The sequence below is a fragment of the Nerophis lumbriciformis genome, linkage group LG16 (genome assembly GCF_033978685.3).
Source record: "Nerophis lumbriciformis linkage group LG16, RoL_Nlum_v2.1, whole genome shotgun sequence".
NCBI classification, from domain to species: Eukaryota; Metazoa; Chordata; class Actinopteri; order Syngnathiformes; family Syngnathidae; genus Nerophis; species Nerophis lumbriciformis.
Window position 1 is genome coordinate 41,777,630 of NC_084563.2, and position 20,501 is coordinate 41,798,130.

The 20,501-nt window shown below is 41.3% G+C and overlaps 1 protein-coding gene across 2 annotated transcripts in view; it reads right to left on the reverse strand.

Moving 5' to 3' along the window:
- sorcs3a (sortilin related VPS10 domain containing receptor 3a) overlaps positions 1 to 20,501 on the reverse strand; it is an 850,680-nt gene that overhangs the window by 381,925 nt on the left and 448,254 nt on the right. The window lies entirely within an intron of this gene.

Consider the following 20,501-nt stretch of genomic DNA (forward strand, 5'->3'; position numbering starts at 1 on the left):
AAATTATCTCAGTAAGATATTACAGCTTGTTGCTGAGATTTGATGAAAACATGTTTGAAACTAGAATATCAACTGTTGCAAAGCTGTGTCATCAACACTCACAAGCAGTGACGGGGCCTCACCTGCCATCAGGGAAAAAAAAAAATGTACAAAGAAAAAAAAAAAATTAAATTGTTATATGTATCCAGTGATTATACTATAAAGTTATTTTCCATTTAACTTCACCAGTTTTAGATTATTTTTTATTTAAAAACGCTGAATTTTCACATTTTCCGTTCAAATACTGAGAAGGGACGGTGCGGTGAACAGCAGCCAGTTGAGGCACGTCACTCAGTGCCTCAACATGGACGGACTCGGCTAACTGCTGGCCTGCTGTGCAGTGAGACCGTATTGCTATATGAATTATATTATACATTTCCATAGTTTAGTTAGCTGAGGTATATAATGTACAGTGTATTTTGTCAACAACTGTATGTGTGTAACGTATTTCTTGTGCTGAGCGATCATAAAACGGCTGCAAAAGACGCACTGGCTGAGGCTCGCAGTAATCCCGCCTCCTGCACCTCCGCCGTAGAATGCACCCCCTGACGGGAGTGCTATATCAACTAAAGCCCACACTTAAACTTTCCACGTGCAAGATTGAATCTATTTAAAAAAAGTTATTTCATAAGAAGCCAAAAAGTGCGAAAACAATAATTTTGGTGTTGGAGGAGTTGTGAATGACTGCAGGGCCACAACATTAGGTACACCTGCAGATTGCAGGTGTACCTAATTCACAACTCCTTTAACACGAACATTATTGTTTTTGCACTTTTTGGCTTCTTATTAAATAACTTTTGTAACCTATTTGTATGGGCTTTCCTCTTTGTGATGTTAAGTTCCTGTTATGCGCTGTTATTGAGCTCTTATTTTGAAGGCGCTAAGAGCGGAAGTGATGACACGTTGGAGTGGAGCAGAGGTTTTTGAAAGAAGGTAAATAAAGTGGTCCTCGTGTAAACTGGAGCCTCCGTGTTTGTTATTTTGTAGTTTCATACAGTATAGGCGACATTTATAAACCCTCGGTTACACTTTTTTAAATAGATTCAATCCTGCACGTGGAAAGTTTAAGTGAGGGCTTTAGTTGATATAACACTCCCGTCAGGGGGTGCATTAATCCAGCACAACAGCGGTGCATGGACTTCAATTATAAGTCAAGGTAAGACCATAATAACCTTTTTTTTTATTAAATGTGCTTTTTTGTGTGCTACAGTTTGTATGTGTAAAGTTAAAGTTAAGTTAAAGTACCAATGATTGTCACACGCACACTAGGTGTAATGAAATGTGTCGTCTGCATTTGACCCATCCCCTTGATCACCCCCTGGGAGGTGAGGGGAGCAGTGGGCAGCAGCGGCGCCACGCCCGGGAATATTTTTTGGTGATTTAACCCCCAATTCCAACCCTTGATGCTGAGTGCCAAGCAGGGAAGAATGCTGGTATGTTATTTTAAACATAACCCGTTAACTGCTGCCAATCAAATGGTGAATAAGATACTCTTTAGGGTTCATATGTTTGTAAATCTGACTGTGATGAAGTCAGTGCCTCACCAGCCATCAACCTCACCGCACGTCACTGGTGGCTACACAGCAAAAACTGAAATCTAAGTAAGATTAAATATCTCAAATAAGGGTGATATTTGCTTATTTTCTGTCTGATAAGATCATTCTTCTCACTAAGCAGATTTTGTTAGAGTCTGTTACTTGTTTTATGTGTTTTGGTCCTAAATGATCTCAGTAAGATATTACAGCTTGTTGCTGAGATTTCATGATCTACAGGTATATTGAGTAAAACATGCTTGAAACTAGAATATCAACTGTTGCAAAGCTGTGTCATCAACACTCACAAGTATAAAACTACTTCTTTTTTTTTAAAGAATAATTTCTTATTTCAAGCATGCAAAAAAAAAAAAATCATGATTTTGACACAATTGTGTCTCATAATTAAAACAGATGACAGCCAAATGGACTTTGCTGTTTTATTTTCAATGAAACGATAGAAAATACGTACTCACACTGCAAAAAGTCAAGTGTTCAAAAACAAGAAAAAAATAAAATAAAATTAGGGGTATTTTATTTGAACTAAGCAAAATTATCTGCCAATAGAAGAAGAAAATTCGGCTTGTCAAGACTTTCCAAAACAAGTAAAATTAAAGCTGCAAGCAGCGTTTGTCGGGCCCGCGTATTTGGCAGGTGCTAGTCCTAAGTGTCCCAATACTTTTGTCTACTTGTAGTCTGAAGTGTCCCAAGACTTTTGTCTAGTGTACCTACCTTGTCTGCATTGTGTGGGCACGTTGGTGCTTCCTGCTTTTGAGCAGCCATCTTAAAAAAACAGCACCGCAGGAGCATCAGTGCAGCGGGTCTTTGAAGGGTCATAAAATCCAAACCGGAGCAGGTATCACAACTCTTTCGCCAACTTTTAATCAAAAGGGTTCAATCTCTCTCCTGTGTTAGTTTGAAGCCGAAACAACAAACGCGCTCAGAGGAGATAATGTTTGAAGAAAGGTGACCGGGTTTTACAAAAATGTAGTGTTGAAGGGGGAATAGCAAACTTCCTGTATATTTTTGCTGGGGGTTGTCAATTTATGAAAAGTAGGTCTAAGTGAGACCTACATAGAGGTTTTTGTTTCATGTCTCTCCGACCTTCCCAGTGGGAGTTACAGGCAGTTTTGTAAATTTTTTCTTCCGAGGAGCAGTTTTTTATCAGATTTATTCAAAAATTGCTGTAGAGGGCAATTTTTAAATTTGGGGTTAGGTTTCTTTATTAGATCGCAATTTTTGCCAGTCCTGATGTGTGCGTTGAGTTCGGTGAGTTTTGAAGCGTGTTAAGGGGGTCAAATTACAGCTCAAAGAAGCAAAACTGACTGTTTTTAGTACTTTTTTGTCTTGAAGGGGGAATTGCCAACTTCCTGTTGATTTTAGCCCGAGGATGTACAATTATGAGAACTAGGTCTAAGTCAGACCTACATAGAGGATTTTGTTTCATGTTTTTCCGACCTTCCTAGTGGGAGTTACAGGCAGTCTAGTTTTTTTTTTTCCTAGGGGGCGCTAGAGCGCAATTTTGATTTTTGCGGTTTGGTTTTTTTATTAAAAGACAATTTTCGCAGGTCCTGATGGGTGGGTCAAATATGGTGAGTTTTGAAGCATGTTAAGTGGGTCAAATTAGTGCTCGAAGAGGCGGCCGGTATAATAATAATAATAATAATAATAATAATAATAAAACCTTAGAAATTCAATAGGTCCTTATGTCCCATTGCATAAGGACTCCCTGTGGGAGTCCTTATGCAATGGGCCATGGCGGGCCCTAATTAGCTAACCTCAATGAACCCAAAAATACCTTAAAATAAGTATATTCTCACTAATAACAAGTGCACTTTTCTTGGTAGGAAAAAAAAAAGAAATTTTTGCTCAATATGTTGAAAAACATTCTTAAATTAAGTAAATTTCTAGTGCCATTATCTTGACATAATGATATGCGCTCGGCATTACATTTCTTGAAACCAACAAACTTACACTAAAAATTAGTTTATTTTTCTTAATGGAAAGGCAACCGCTTGTTACTCTCGGGGTCTCCTAGCCGCTCAGGCAAATCTTATGGTCTAAAGATGCATTTTTCCATCGATAACATGACATAATCGCGCCAAGTGCGTGCTCTTTCAGTCAATTAGTGTGCATATATACAGCCCGGCCCCTGGCCACAATTTTTTTTTATTGTAATTTTGAAGAATTTATCTGAATATGCATGAACTATTTCTGTTCAAAATTGTTTGAAATGTCACATGTTAAATGTTTAAATATTAACTGTCAGTTTACTGTACTGTGCCAACTGTACTACTATATGAGTACGTATTTTCTATTGTTTCATTGAAAATAAAACAGCAAAGTCCATTTGGCTGTCATCTGTTTTAATTATGAGACACGTTCGTGTCAAAATCCTGATTTTTTTTTTTCATGCTTGAAATAAGAAATGATTACTTAAAAAAGTAGTTTTATACTTGTGAGTGTTGATAACACAGCTTTGTAACAGTTGATATTCTAGTTTCAAGCATGTTTTACTCAATATAGGTCATTAAATCTCAGCTACAAGCTGTAATATCTTACTGAGATCATTTAGGACCAAAACCGTTAAAACAAGTAAAACACTAACATAAAATCTGCTTAGTGAGAAGAATTATCTTAACAGACAGAAAATAAGCAAATATCACCCTTATTTGAGATATGTAATCTTACTTAGATTTCAGTTTTTGCAGTGCATATAGTAGTACAGTTGGCTTAGTACAGTAAACTGACAGTTAATATTTAAACATTTAAAGGGGAACATTATCACCAGACCTATGTAAGCGTCAATGTATACCTTGATGTTGCAGAAAAAAGACCATATATTTTTTTAACCGATTTCCGAACTCTAAATGGGTGAATTTTGGCGAATTAAACGCCTTTCTATTATTCGCTCTCGGAGCGATGACGTCACAACGTGACGTCACATCGGGAAGCAATCCGCCATTTTCTCAAACACATTACAAACTCCGAATCAAATCAGCGCTGTTATTTTCCGTTTTTTCGATCGTTTTCCGTACCTTGGAGACATCATGCCTCGTCGGTGTGTTGTCGGAGGGTGTAACAACACGTACAGGGACGGATTCAAGTTGCACCAGTGGCCCAAAGATGCGAAAGTGGCAAGAAATTGGACGAAATTTGTTCAAAATACGAGGGTGTGGGGAAAGCCGACGGAAATGGTCAGTCGTTTGTTCCGCACACTGTACCGACGAAAGCTATGCTACGACAGAGATGGCAAACATGTGTGGATATCCTGCGACACTCAAAGCAGATGCATTTCCAACGATAAAGTCAAAGAAATCTGCCGCCAGACCCCCATTGAATCTGCCGGAGTGTGTGAGCAATTCAGGGACAAAGGACCTCGCTAGCACGGCAAGCAATGGCGGCAGTTTGTTCCCGCAGACGAGCGAGCTAAACCCCCTGGATGTCTTGGCTCACACCGTCCCTTATGCCACCGAAGATGATCAAGAGAAGAATATCGACCCTAGCTTCCCTGGCCTGCTGACATCAACTCCAAAACTGGACAGATCAGCTTTCAGGAAAAGAGAGCGGATGAGGGTATGTCTACATAATATATTAATTGATGGAAATTGGGCTGTCTGCACTCTCAAAGTGCATGTTGTTGCCAAATGTATTTCATATGCTGTAAACCTAGTTCATAGTTGTTAGTTTTTTTTAATGCCAAATAAACACATACCAATCGTTGGTTAGAAGGCGATCGCCAAATTCGTCCTCGCTTTCTCCCGTATCGCTGGCTGTCATGTCGTTTTCGTCGGTTTCGCTTGCATACCGTTCAAACCGATATGGCTCAATAGCTTCAGTTTCTTCTTAAATTTCGCTTAAGCCCATGAAATCCGAGTCTGAATCCGAGCTAATGTCGCTACCTTGCTGTTGTATCCGCCATGTTTGTTTGTATTGGCATCACTATGTGACGTCACAGGAAAATGGACGAGTGTGTATAACGATGGTTAAAATCAGGCACTTTGAAGCTTTTTTTAGGGATATTGCGTGATGGGTAAAATTTTGAAAAAAACTTCGAAAAATAAAATAAGCCCCTGGGAACTGATTTTTAATGGTTTTAACCCTTCTGAAATTGTGATAATGTTCCCCTTTAACATGTGATATTTCAAACAATTTTGAACAAAGATAAATTCTTCAAAATTAAAATTTAAAAAAATTTGGCCGGGGGCCGGGCTGTGTATATGCGCACTAATTGACTGAATGAGCACGCACTTGGCGCGATGATGTCATGTTGTCGATGGAAAAATGCATTTTTAGACAATATGATTTGCCTGAGCGGCGAGAAGACCCCGAGAGTAACAAGCGGTTGCCTTGTTGCCTTTCCATTAAGAACAATAAACTAGTTTTTAGTTTAAGTTTGCTGGTTTCAAGAAATGTAATGCCGAGCGCATATCATTATGTCAATATAATGGCACTAGTGTTTACTTAATTTAAGAATATTTTTCAACATATTGAGCAAAAAGATCTAATGTTATTTTTTTTTCTACCAAGAAAAGTGCACTTGTTATTAGTGAGAATATACTTATTTTAAGGTATTTTTGGGTCCATTGAGGTTAGCTAATTTTACTTGTTTTGGAAAGTCTTGACAAGCCAAATTTTCTTGTTCTATTGGCAGATAATTTTGCTTAGTTCAAATAAAATACCCCTCATTTTTGTATTTTTTTTTCTTCTTTTTGAACACTGACTTTTTGCAGTTTAGAATTTGGACGTGTATGGTGTTGGGTGGCAGGAAAATAGTAAAAAAAAAAAATACATACAAATTGTTGAAATTAAATAGTTTCTGAGGGAACATTTATTAAAAGCTTTTGGAAAGTGAAGGAATTGGGGGATTTTTCATGTTTGGCTTTGAAACGACTTAATGTTCTTTCCCTCCGTTCAATTTTGATAATGTCAAGACGTGGACTGTGATGACGCAAATTACTGCGTGGATTGTTTTCCTGTGGTGCAAATCGACTGGATTGGACATGGCTTGAAGGTAAATACATGTTTAATTTATCACTATAAAAAGAACAAACAAAAGGCACGCACAAGGCGGAGAACAAACGTGGCTAAGAACAAAACTAACATTTAGACAGAAACTATGAACATGAAACAAAACTACACTTACTATGACGTGAAAAAACAAAAACTTACGTGGCATGGCATTATGCATAAACTATGGTATCAGGAGTAATCAAAAGTATCATGGGGTATCATCAGGTAATGTCGCCAGGCCGACTGCCGGGCAACTACAAGCTTAAATAATAGTGTCTTGATTACAAACAGGTTCGTGAGTCCAAACAGGTAAAAACAATGAGTTACCTTGGTGACCAAACCAGAGAGCGTAAACAGGAACTAAAAGAGTCTTAAACAACCAGAAAATAACAAAACAAAAGATGACCACAGAACATGACATATTTTGAGTAAGTTTGATCTTGTGTACACTGCAAAGACTGCAATCTAAGTAAGATTAAACATCTCAAATAAGGGTGACATTTGCTTATTTTTTGTCTGATAAGATAATTATTCTCACTAAGCAGATTTTATGTTAGTGTTTTACTTGTTTTAAGTGTTTTGGTCCTAAATTATCTCAGTAACATAATTTAGCCCTCAAAAATATTTTTAGCCACGCGCCAACTAACAATAAAGATGACTACTTTATTCAAAAGTATTTATTAATATTGTAACTGCTGCTAATTAGGTTGCTAAAAAAACAAACTATTTTGCAAGGACAGGCAAAGTGCCAATAATAAAAAAAAATTAAAAAAAAATTAAAAAAACACATTTTCATGTAAACATAGAACAAGTCAAAATAGCAGCAATAAAATGGTAAATGGGTTATACTTTGTGGAGGGAGGTATGGCCAGCGCTGCCTGCAGGAGCAAAGGTCACACCTCCCTCCCCATATTTGTATAGTGCTTTTCTACCTTCAAGGTACTCAAAGCGCTTTGACACTATTTCCACATTCACACACACATTCACACACTGATGGTGGCAAGGCCCTAACCAAGACCCATCAGGAGCAAGGATGAAGTGTCTTGCTCAGGGACGCAACGGACGTGGCGAGGTTGCACTGCAAAAAGTCAGTGTTCAAAAACAAGAAAAAAAAATACAAAAATGAGGGGTATTTTATTTGAACTAAGCAAAACTATCTGCCAATAGAACAATAAAATTTGGCTTGTCAAGACTTTCCAAAACAAGTAAAATTAGCTAACCTCAATGGACCCAAAAATACCTTAAAATAAGCATATTCTCACTAATAACAACTGTACTACTATATGAGTACGTATTTTCTATTGTTTCATTGGAAAAAAAAACAGCAAAATCCATTTGGCTGTCATCTATTTTAATATGAGACACAATTGTGTCAAAGTCATGATTTTTTTTTCATGCTTGAAATAAGAAATTATTACTTTAAAAAAGTAGTTTCATACTTGTGAGTGTTAAAGACACAGCTTTGCAACAGTTGATATTCTAGTTTCAAGCATGTTTTACTCAATATAGGTCAGAACATCTTAGCAACAAGCTGTAATATCTTACTGAGATCATTTAGGACCAAAACCCTAAAAACAAGTAAAACACTAACATAACTAGCAAAGTAAGATTTTCATTGTACGGCAAACTGTCTGTTTAACTGTGCATAACAATAAACAATCTTGAATCTTGAATCTTGAATAAAATCTGCTTAGTGAGAAGAATGATCTTATCAGACAGAAAATAAGCAAATATCACCCTTATTTGAGATATTTAATATTACTTAGATTTCAGTTTTGGCAATGTGGGGATTGAACCAGGAACCCTCAGGTTGCTGGCACAGCCACGCTCCCAACTTCCCCATCTCCTCCCCAAAATCAATCAATGCACACAGGTATATAGACAAAGTTTAACGACCGGACTTTGGCTAAAATTATAGTTTAAGCTACTTTTCACGCAACTTCATCTCTCTGTTGTTAGCTAAGTAGCTAACAAGCCAACTATCTTACCGAGGAGAGTCGGTAAGTCGGTAAGCATCATCCAGACGGTGCATACTTGCCAACCTTGAGACCTCCGATTTCGGGAGGTGGGGAATGGGGCGTGGTTGGGGGCGTAGTTAAGAGGGGAGGAGTATATTTACAGCTAGAATTCACCAAGTCAAGTATTTCATATATATATATATATATATATATATATATATATATATATATATATATATATATATATATATATATATATATATATATAAGAAATACTTGACTTTCAGTGAATTCTAGCTATATATATATATATATATATATATATATATATATATATATATATATATATATATATATATATATATATATATATATATATATATACATATATAAATAAAAGAAATACTTGAATTTCAGTGTTCATTTATTTACAGATATACACACACATAACACTCATCTACTCATTGTTGAGTTAAGGGTTGATATGTCCATCCTTGTTCGATTCTCTGTCACTATTTTCTAATCATGCTGAACACCCTCTCTGATGATGCATTGCTGTGTGGCACGCACAAAAGTGCTTTCATCAAATGCACTAGAGTTTGGAATCTTCCATCTCTCCCGATCATGGCCCATAACCGGTCAATCTTTGCTTCCTGAGGAAGATCTTCACTGCCAAGCACTTGGTAGTCCACTACTTCTTCCCGGAGGCTATCCAGGTCCAATCGCAGCTGCGGCTTGGGACTTGCAGGCGTATTTCTTCATCTTACTCGTCGTCGGCGTCGCCACGGCTGTATCTTCCTCGTTCTTCTGCTTCGTCTCCTTGTTGCGTGCGCCGTTGTGCACTGCACTCTCTAAAAGCCGTAGATGTTATTGTCACATATGCATGTACAGTAGATGGCAGTATTGTCCTGTTTAAGAGTGTCACAACATTGCTGTTTACGGCAGACAAACTGCTTTACGGTAGACGAAAACGTGACTGCTGTTGTTGTGTGTTGTTGCCGCGCTGGGAGGACGTTAATGAAACTGCCTAACAATAAACCCACATAAGGAACCAAGAACTCACCCTCGACCATTCTACAGTTATAACGTGATTGGGCAGATTTATATCGTGGGAAAGCGGACGTGAAAACAGGCTGTCGACACGTCACTCAGATCCGCCTGAATTTCGGGAGATTTTCGGCGGTTTTCGGGAGAGGCGCTGAATTCCGGGAGGGTTAGCAAATAATGAGATGGTGGTGGCAGCATCATGATGTGGGGATGTTTCTGGGAGATTACTCAGGATAGAGACAGCATCATCCAGATGTCTGACAAGTCTCTGCATTGAATGCGTGGTCGGCTTTACAAATCTGTCAAATTGTTTGTTTGGGAGAAATGTTTACATACTTTTCATGTTTTCACTGGTATTTGTTGTTCTACTTCTGTTGCCCGTCGCTCACCAGTCGCGCTGACTTCTGCGTAGTTGTTTCTGAAGATGCTACCAACTGTTATCATCAAGTGTATCCAGCTGACCGTCACCGCAATGTTAACCTGTCACTTCCTCAGACTTTTCCGAATACTTTTCATTTTCTTACTCCATTGCTCTACAGCGCTCTGATAAATTAGTATCAAGTGAAGCGAACGTGCGATCTGATGATCGCTCCATCACTGTCAGCGAGCTGAATGAGCAGCCAGACGGAGCTCGCACTGAACTGTAAACTATTAACACGGCCATGAGAGTCGTATTATTTTCGAAATGCATGAACTCTGCGTTTGTGCTTTCCTGGTATAAATTTGACAATCCACAATAGTAACGGCAAATTTTATTATCCATCTATCCATCCATCTTCTTCCTCTTATCTGTGGTCGGGTCGCAGGGGCAGCAGACTAAGCAGGGAAGCCCAGACTTCCCTCTCCCCAGCTACTTCGTCCAGCTCTTTCCGGGGGATCCCGAGGCGTTCCCAGGCCAGCCGGGAGACATAGTCTTCCCAACGTGTCCTGGGTCTTTCCAGTGGCCTCCTACCGGTCTGACGTGCCCTAAACACCTCCCTGGGGAGGCGTTCGGGTGGCATCCTGACCAGATGCCCGAACCACCTCATCTGGCTCCTCTCGATGTGGAGGAAATTGTATTACATAATGGAGCAACTCATTGGGTCAGGTGACTGATGACCAAGTCTCAAACGTCTGCTGTTGAAAAACAACATCAGTGTTTGGTCATTGGCAATAAGTCGTTTATCCAGTTGATCTGCTGCCATCACTCCTCTAAAAAGGGCTGTGTGGTTTGAATTACCACCGAGTGATTATACTTGTGGTCAATAGGACTTTGTTTTCTCCCATCAATTAAGTGTCAGCTTGAAAAAAAACAGAGCATTAATCACTGACAGAATGTTTGCCCTGCGGAAGACATTCCACTCAAATATCCCAACAGTGATGATTTAGATGGATGTGTAAGGAAGAACACATTATTAACTACTTTCTTCTGTCTTCACTTGGACTCAACAATGATTGTAGTAGCCTTTGCTTACTTGTAGTGTCCTGGGCATGACGTTAAAGTGCATCCGGCAGTAGAGGCTCCTCTATGGGGTCTTGGGGCACTAAGAGGTTAACCCCTTTACTACAGTTACCCCAGTTGGCCCTTGGCAAAGGCCTAGTATCTGACTGCCCCCTAGCCAGGGATACGGTGAAGACCTCAACGGCGTAGCAGGCGGAAGACGGTAAATTTTAAGAACTACCACAACGGCTGCGAATGCGGAAGAAGGCTGCAGCAGAAAAGGGTCCCCAGTCGTCCTGGACTCCATGCCACTGGACCCTGACCCGATTCTGTCAAGGACCGTGGGTTGACTGTCTGTTCATCAGTCTCCCCACGTTAAACAAATTTACGCACAGGGATTCTCCATAAAAGGATACACCCCTACCAGGAGGATCGTCATACTCGTTCGAATGACCGCCGATGATGACTTACTTGTACCAATAATAGTGAAGTGAAGTGAATTATATTTATATAGCGCTTTTTCTCTAGTGACTCAAAGCGCTTTACATAGTGAAACCCAATATCTAAGTTACATTTAAACCAGTGTGGGTGGCACTGGGAGCAGGTGGGTAAAGTGTCTTGCCCAAGGACACAACGGCAGTGACTAGGATGGCGAAAGCGGGGATCGAACCTGCAACCCTCAAGATGCTGGCACGGCCACTCTACCAACCGAGCTATACCGCCTCAAGAGGGCTGCGGCTATTGATTATTTTAGTAATCGAGTGATCTACCAGTTAGATTGTTTGATTAACCGAGTAATCGGACAAAACACACTTATTTGCCTACTCAGTGGCCTAGTGGTTAGAGTGTCCGCCCTGAGATCGGTAGGTTGTGAGTTCAAACCCCGGCCGAGTCATACCAAAAACTAAAAAAAAATGGGACCCATTACCGCCCTGCTTGGCACTCAGCATCAAGGGGTTGGAATTGGGGGTTAAATCACCAAACATGATTCCTGGGCGCGGCCACCGCTGCTGCTCACTGCTCCCTTCACCTCCCAGGGGGTGATCAAGGGTGATTGGTCAAATGCAGAGAATAATTTTGCCACACCTAGTGTGTGTGTGTGACAATCATAGGTACTTTAACTTTAATGTGTATTTTTGGGAAATTAGTTTATACTTGCCATGATGTTACGATATTTTCCAGACTATATACTGCTACTTTTTTTCCCAAGCCATGAACCCTGCGGCTTATACAAGGGTGTGGCCAATCTATGAAAACTAGAAAGTATTAACGGGGATTCACTTTTTTCACATTTTGTTATGTTACAGACTTATTCCAAAACGGAATACATCCATTTTCGTCAATACAATTCTAGGTACAGTACTTCAAATTTACAATGTTGGCACGTTGTGTAAATCGTAAATAAAAACAAAATACAATGATTTGCAAATTATTTTCAACCTGTATTGAATTGAATACACTGCAAAGACAAGATACTTCAAAATCATTCAAACTGGTAAACTATTTTTTTTTTTGCAAATATTAGCTCATTTGGAATTTGATGCCTGCAACATGTTTCAAAAAAGCTGGCACAAGTGGCAATAAATACTGATCAAGTTGAGGAATGCTCATCAAACACTTATTTGGAACATTCCACAGGTGAAAAGGCTAATTGGGAACAGGTGGGTGCCATGATTGGGTATAAAAGCAGCTTCCACGAAATGCTCAGTCATTCACAAACAAGGATGGGGCGAGGGTCACCACTTTGTGAACAAATGCATGAGCAAATTTTTGAACAGTTTAAGAACAACATTTCTCAATGAGCTATTGCAAGGATTTTAGGAATTTCACCATCCACAGTCCGTAATATCATCAACAGTTTCAGGGAATCTGGAGAAATCAGACCCAAAACCAACATTAAATGCCTGTGACCTTCAATTCCTCAGGCGGTACTGCATCAAAAAGCGACATCGGTGTGTAAAGGATATCACCACATGGGCTCAGGAACACTTCAGAAAACCACTGTCAGTAACTACAGTTTGTCGCTACATCTGTAAGTGCAAGTTAAAATTCTACTATGCAAAGGAAAACCCATTTATCAACAACACCCAGAAACGCCGCCGGCTTCGCTGGGCCCGAGCTCATCTAAGATGGACATTACAATATTGTTTTTGGGAGCTGTGGACGTTGTGTCCTCTGGACCAAAGAAGAAAAGACCCATTCGGACTGTTGTAGGCGCAAAGTTGAAAAGCCAGCATCTGTGATGGTATGGGGGTGTATAAGTGCCAAAGGCATTGGTAACTAACACATCTATGAAGGCACCATTAATGCTGAAAGGTACATACAGGTTTTGGAGCAACATATGTTGCCATCCAAGCAACGTCTTTTTCATGGACGCTCCTGCTTATTTTAGCAAGACAATGACAAGCCCTATTCTGCACGTGTTACAAGAGCCTGTAGTTCAAATGCCACTGTGCCAACCTTTTTAAAATGTGTAGCTGCCATTAAATTCTAAGTAAATTATTATTTGCAAAAAAAAATAAGTTTACCAGTTCGAACATTAAATATTTTGTCTTTGCAGTCTATTCAATTGAATATAAGTTAAATAGGATTTGCAAATCTTTGTATTCTTTTTGTATTTACGATTTACACAACGTGCCAACTTCACGCTTATCAATATATGAGACATATTGATCAGATGAACGCGAACCAATTGTTCAGACAGCAGTCCCATTGGACACATATACTGAACAAAAATATGAAAGCAACACTTTTGTTTTTGGTCCCATTTTTCATGAGTTAAAGTCAAAGATCTAAAACATTGAGTATATACACAAAATACCTATACCTCTCAAAAATTGTTCACAAACTGTCTAAATCTGTTAGTGAGCACTTCTTCTTTGCCAAGATAATCCATCGTACCCAACAGGTGCAGCATATCAAGATGCTGACTAACCAGCATGATTATTGCACTGGTGTGCCTTAAGCTGCACAAAATAAAAGCCCAACCTGAAATGTGAATGTGGAGGGAGGTGTGGCCAGCGCGCCTGCAGGAGCAAAGGTCACCGCCTCTGTCTATGGTGCTGAGGACGAGCACCATGGGATAGTGGCAGGGCGTGTGCTGACGGCGAGACACAGCTGGCAATTGATTAGATTTCACAGGTGGTACGTGTTAATCTAATCATCTGTTGTCTTTAACAGTAAGCGGCCGGGAGCAGGAGGGGAGAGAGGATACGGAGGTGGCTGAAAAGTCACGTCCTGCTGGAGAGAAATCTGTTGAGAAATTCTCTATACATTAAAACCTGGTTAAAAACTGCAAGCTTGGCTCCTGTGCCGTGTCTAACAATGGAACTGATAGGAAGCAACTTTCACAGTGCATCCATTCATCCATTTTCTACCGCTTATTCCCTTTGGGGTCGCGGGGGGCGCTGGAGCCTATCTCAGCTACAATCGGGCGGAAGGCAGTGTACACCCTGGACAAGTCGCCACCTCATCACAGGGCCAACACAGATAGACAGACAACCTTCACACTCACATTCACACACTAGGGACAATTTAGTGTTGCCAATCAACCTATCCCCAGGTGCATGTCTTTGGAGGTGGGAGGAAGCCGGAGTACCCGGAGGGAACCCACGCAGTCACGGGGAGAACATGCAAACTCCACACAGAAAGATCCCGAGCCCGGGATTGAACCCAAGACTACTCAGGACCTTCGTATTGTGAGGCAGATGCACTTCCACAGTGCAGTTTTGCTTTATTGGGGATCTGGGGTGGTCAGAAAAGCAGTCAGTATCTGGTGTGACCACTATTTGCCTCATGCGGTGCAACACATCTCCCTTGCATAGAGTTGATCAGGTTGTTGATTGTGGACTGTGGAATGTTGGTCCACTCCTCTTCAATGGCTGTGCCAAGTTGCTGGATATTGGCAGGAACTGGAACACACTGTCGTATACGCCGATCCACAGCATCCCAAACATGCTCAACGGGTGACATGTCCGATGAGTATGCTGGCCATGAAAGAACTGGGACGTTTTCAGCTTCCAGGAATTGTGTACAGATCCTTGCAACATGGAGCTGTGCATTGTCGGGTGAATGGCACAACAACGGGCCTCAGGATCTCGTCACAGTATCTCTGTGCATTCAAAATGCCATCAATAAAATGCACTTGCTTTCGTTGTCCATAACTCTCTCTCTCTCGGCGGTCACTCGAAGCGAGTATGACGATCCTCCTGGTAGGGGGGGTATCCCTTTATGGAGGATGCCTGTGCGTGACTTTGTTTAACGTGGGGAGACTGGTGCACAGACAGTCACCACACAATCCTTGACAGATCCAGGTCAGTGGCATGGAGTCCAAGACGACTGGGGACCCTTTTCTGCTGCAGCTTTCATCGGCCATCCCAGCCGCTGTGACAATCATTCTCCGCCTGTTCCACCGTTGAGGTCTTGGGTTGTTATTTCCCCATAACTGGGCCCACATGGATGTGGGGGTGCCTTCTTCTGCCATCACAGCCGTTGTGGTGGTTCTTACATCTACCGTCTTCTGCCTGCTCCGCCGTTGAGGTCTTTACCGTACCCTTGGCTAGGGGGAAGTCAGGTACTAGGCCTTTGCCAAAGGCCACTTGGGGTAACAGCAGTAAAGGGGTTAACCTCCTAGTGCCCCAAGACCCCATAGAGGAGCCTCCCCTGCCGGATGCACTTTAACGTCATGCCCATACCTTAACCTCACCCCCACCATGGGCCACTCGATTCACAAAGTCGACATCAACAAACCGCTCTCCCAAACGACGCCACACACGATGTCTGCAACAGGATTCATCCGTGATGAGAACACCTTTCCAACGTGCCAGACGTCATCGAATGTGAGCATTTCACAACTCAAGTCAGGTCGAGACCGCGATGAGGATGACGAGCACGCAGGTGGATTTCTCTCAGGCGATTTCTCACAGTTTGTGCAGAAATTATTTTTTTATGCAAACCAATTGTTGCAGCAGGTGTCCCGGTGGCTAGTCTCAGACAATCATGGAGGTGCACCTGCTGAATGTGGAAGTACATCCAATCGGCCTCACAACCGCAGACCACGTGTAACCGCGTGGCCGTTTGATTGTGCTGCCAAATTCTCTGAAACGCCTTTGAAGACAGCTTATGTTAGAGAAAATTTACATTCAATTCACAGGCAACAGCTCTGGTGGACATTCCTGCTGTCAGCATGCCAACTGCAGGCTCCCTCAAAACTTGCGACATCTGTGGCATTGTGCTGTGTGATAAAACTGCACATTTCAGAGTGGCTTTTTATTGTAATGAAATGTTTACGAACACAGATTTAGACAGATTTGTGAACAATATTTAAGAGGAATAGGTATTTTGTGTGTACAGTAAAATTGTTTGATCTTTGAGTTCAACTCATGAAAAATGGGAGCAAAAACAAGTTTTGCATTTATATTTCTGTTCAGTACATCAAAATGATATCCACATACGAAAGAGGCCTGGGTCGCATTAGAAAAATTCCTTACTAAAAAGGAATTTGTTGCTTTGAAATCAAGATTTGATTATAAATCATTGGTTGACCACCCGCGCAGTCCTCTTCGGAGCCATTCTTTCACCCGTCTTAAGATGAACACTCAGTTGAAATTCTCTCTTGGAAGATTACTTTTAATTGGGAAAACAACTTTAGTTACAAAACTGGTTGTTACTATGGATGCACTCGAGGTTTCTGGACTTTTGACCAGACTTTGGGGGTTAATCTGGTTTTATAATGTTGCGTTTTGGACCAGTTGTTCCTCCCAGGGAATTCAAGTCACAAGTCGCTCCCAAGCTCTTTACGACACTTAAAGCTGAGTTGAAAAACCACCAGAGACAGAATAGGTATTTTGTATTATATTGGCAAAGCTTTGCAGATATATTTTTGAGACCAATCCAGCATAGAACATTCTATCGCGCCGCCAAAATGGTCTGCCTTCCCGATCCCAAAACCCTCTCTCCTCTCCCCTCTCTCTTAGTCAAAACACATGCACATCGTCTCTCTAGTCAAAACAAATGCTTATTATCGCTCTCTCTAACATTCCTCACTTCAAGGTTAAGCACACACAGTTTACTTGCAGAGAAACAGAAAGAGAATAAATGGAAAACACGAGCTGTTTTCAAATATGACTATGAAAGAAAATAAGTAACACTAAAATTCGGATATATGTAAATATCTGCCTCCGACAATAACCATCCCCCTTCCCTCAGAGGTTATAGTTGGCATTTCCTGGTGGTGGTGATGTAGATGCCTTTGCTTCCACAGTTCTACTTTCAGCTCTGTTTTCACAATTGGCTACCAGTTCTTGGTATTTACACTTCTTCCTGGTGTTTGCGTTTGCTGGGGGTAAACAAGGGGATGGGTCAAATGCAGAGGACACATTTCACCACATTGTGTGTGACAATCATTGGTACTTTAACTTAACTTAAAGGCCTACTGAAACCCACTACTACCGACCACGCAGTCTGATAGTTGATATATCAATGATGACATCTTAACATTGCAACACATGCCAATACGGCCGGGTTAGCTTACTAAAGTGCAATTTTAAATTTCGCGCAAAATATCCTGCTGAAAACGTCTCGGTATGATGGCGCCTGCGCGTGACGTCACGGATTGTGGAGGACATTTTGGGACAGCATGGTAGCCAGCTATTAAGTCGTCTGTTTTCATCGCAAAATTCCACAGTATTCTGGACATCTGTGTTGGTGAATCTTTTGCAAATTGTTCAATGAACAATGGAGACAGCAAAGAAGAAAGCTGTAGGTGGGAAGCGGTGTATTGCGGCAGGTGTTGTGCCGGATAACGCACCCCCGCCGTAGAATGCACCCCTTGACTGCTGTGCCGGATAACACAGCCGGTGTTTCATTGTTTACATTCCCGGAAGATGACAGTCAAGCTTTACCATTGGCCTGTGGAGAACTGGGACAACAGGGACTCTTACCAGGAGGACTTTGAGTTGGATGCGCAGACGCGCTACCGTGAGTACGCATGCAGCTGCGGCTTCCAAACATTTGATCGCTTGCCCGTACGTGCGTGCCGCTATGTGCATGTCACATACGTAACTTTGGGGACTTTGGGGGAATATATGTGCTGTATGAACTTTGGGGAGGTGAACGGTACTTTGGGCTGTGGGATTGAGTGTGTTGTGCAGGTGTTTGAGTTGTATTGGCGAGTTATATGGACGGGAGGGGGGAGGTGTTTGTTATGCGGGATTAATTTGTGGCATATTAAGTATAAGCCTGGTTGTGTTGTGGCTAATAGAGTTTATATATATCTTGTGTTTATTTACTGTTTTAGTCATTCCCATTTAGCCTCCCACAGCATCTTCCCTATCTGAATCGCTCCCACTGCCCTCTAGTCCTTCACTCTCACTTTCCTCATTCACAAATCTTTCATCCTCGCTCAAATTAATGGGGAAATCGTCGCTTTCTCGGTCCGAATCGCTCTCGCTGCTGGTGGCCATGATTGTAAACAACATGCAGATGTGAGGAGCTCCACAACCTGTGACGGCACGCTACTCGTCTGCTACTTCCGGTACAGTTAAGGCTTTTTTATCAGCGACCAAAAGTTGGAATTTTTATCGTCGATGTTCTCTACTAAATCCTTTCAGCAAAAATATGGCAATATCGCGAAATGATCAAGTATGACACATAGAATGGACATGCTATCCACGTTTGAATAAGAAAATCGCATTTCAGTAGGCCTTTAACTTTTAACTCTGATGGGACTGTCAGCTCAATTAATATGACATTCTTAGACCTTGAGTAGATCGAGATATCAGGGCGCTTGGAAGTATCTAATATTTTTTTGGAGGAAACATTATTTTGTTGTGCTCCTCATCCATCAGGGATATCCAGTCACTTGTTTTGGTCAGAATATCTTTGACTTCACATTTTGTTAGTGGTAGTATTGGGTTCTTGTATGTAGTGCCATCTGCTGTACATAATGCAATTGTAAAAGTAAAATTCCGATATTTGTGTTGCTGCTATCTTATATCGTTGGTTTCTTCAAAGTATGGTGACAATCCTAACGGGATCGTTTTACGGTTTGGTTATGTCGCCAATTGTATCTTCAATTATGTAGCAACAGTTTACAACGTGGAGCGGAGTGCAGTTTTGGTAGTTGCACAGTTGGCACAGTCCTACCCTATAGTCTCACATTTGAAGGTGATGGAAGCTGATCGTGGATGACATTGATCTTGAATGACAGAAGTTCAGGTGTCCACACATAGAGAAACTTCTTCCATGTTGTGTCAGGTTGCATGGTAGACTCCAATCCTAGCCATTGTCCTTGATTTGCAGAGCCATAGAGGTAGAGTAGCATAACACCTTCATCCAATTCTTTGAAAAGATTGGTGATGGAACGGCGTGGCTCGGTTGGGAGAGCGGCCGTGCAGATCCCCGGCTTCCACTACTCTAGTCGTGTCCGTTGTGTCCTTGAGCAAGGCACTTCACCCTTTGCTCCTGATGGGCCGTGGTTAGGGTTTTGCATGGCAGCTTTCCTGTGCTCTTTCTGGCTCATGTCTTTGAGCTGACCATAACGCCTCAAATTGATTGGCATTCCCATTGAGCTCTAAGAATGTTAATCGAACTGCACAACATAAAACAGTTTTGCAGGCCAAGTGAATACAGTAATTACTGTATAATCTTATTCAAAGGCATATTTCAGTGGTCTACTCAGCCTATATTTGAGATGACAGTTATGGGTTTAATATGTCTCTGCTGGTCACAATAGTGTACGCTTTGCTGGAGAAGCATAATTAAAATCATTACATTTTACAGTAGTGTGCTCTTAAATTACTGTATTTTTCGGGTTATAAACCAGTACTTTTTTCCCAATCTTTTATGTTTTTATGTTGCCATCCAAGCAACGTTACCATGGACACCCCTGCTTATTTCAGCAAGACAATGCCAAGCCACATGTTACATCAACGTGGCTTCATAGTAAAAGAGTGCGGGTACTAGACTGGCCTGCCTGTAGTCCAGACCTGTCTCCCATTGAACATGTGTGGCGCATTATGAAGCCTAAAATACCACAACGGAGACCCCCGGACTGTTGAACAACTTAAGCTGTACATCAAGCAAGAATGGGAAAGAATTCCACCTGAGAAGCTTAAAATATGTGTCTCCTCAGTTCCCAAACTTTTACTGAGTGTTGTCAAAAGGAAAGGCCATGTAACACAGTGGTGAACATGCCCTTTCCCAACTACTTTGGCACGTGTTGCAGCCATGAAATTCCATCCATCCACCCATCCATTTTCTACCGCTTATTCCCTTCGGGGTCGCGGGGGGCGCTGGAGCCTATCTCAGCTACAATCGGGCGGAAGGCGGGGTACACCCTGGACAAGTCGCCACCTCATCGCAAAAAAATAAAATGAAATTTATGAGTTTGAACATCAAATATGTTGTCTTTGTAGTGCATTCAACTGAATATGGGTTGAAAAGGATTTGCAAATCATTGTGTTCCGTTTATATTTACATCTAATACAATTT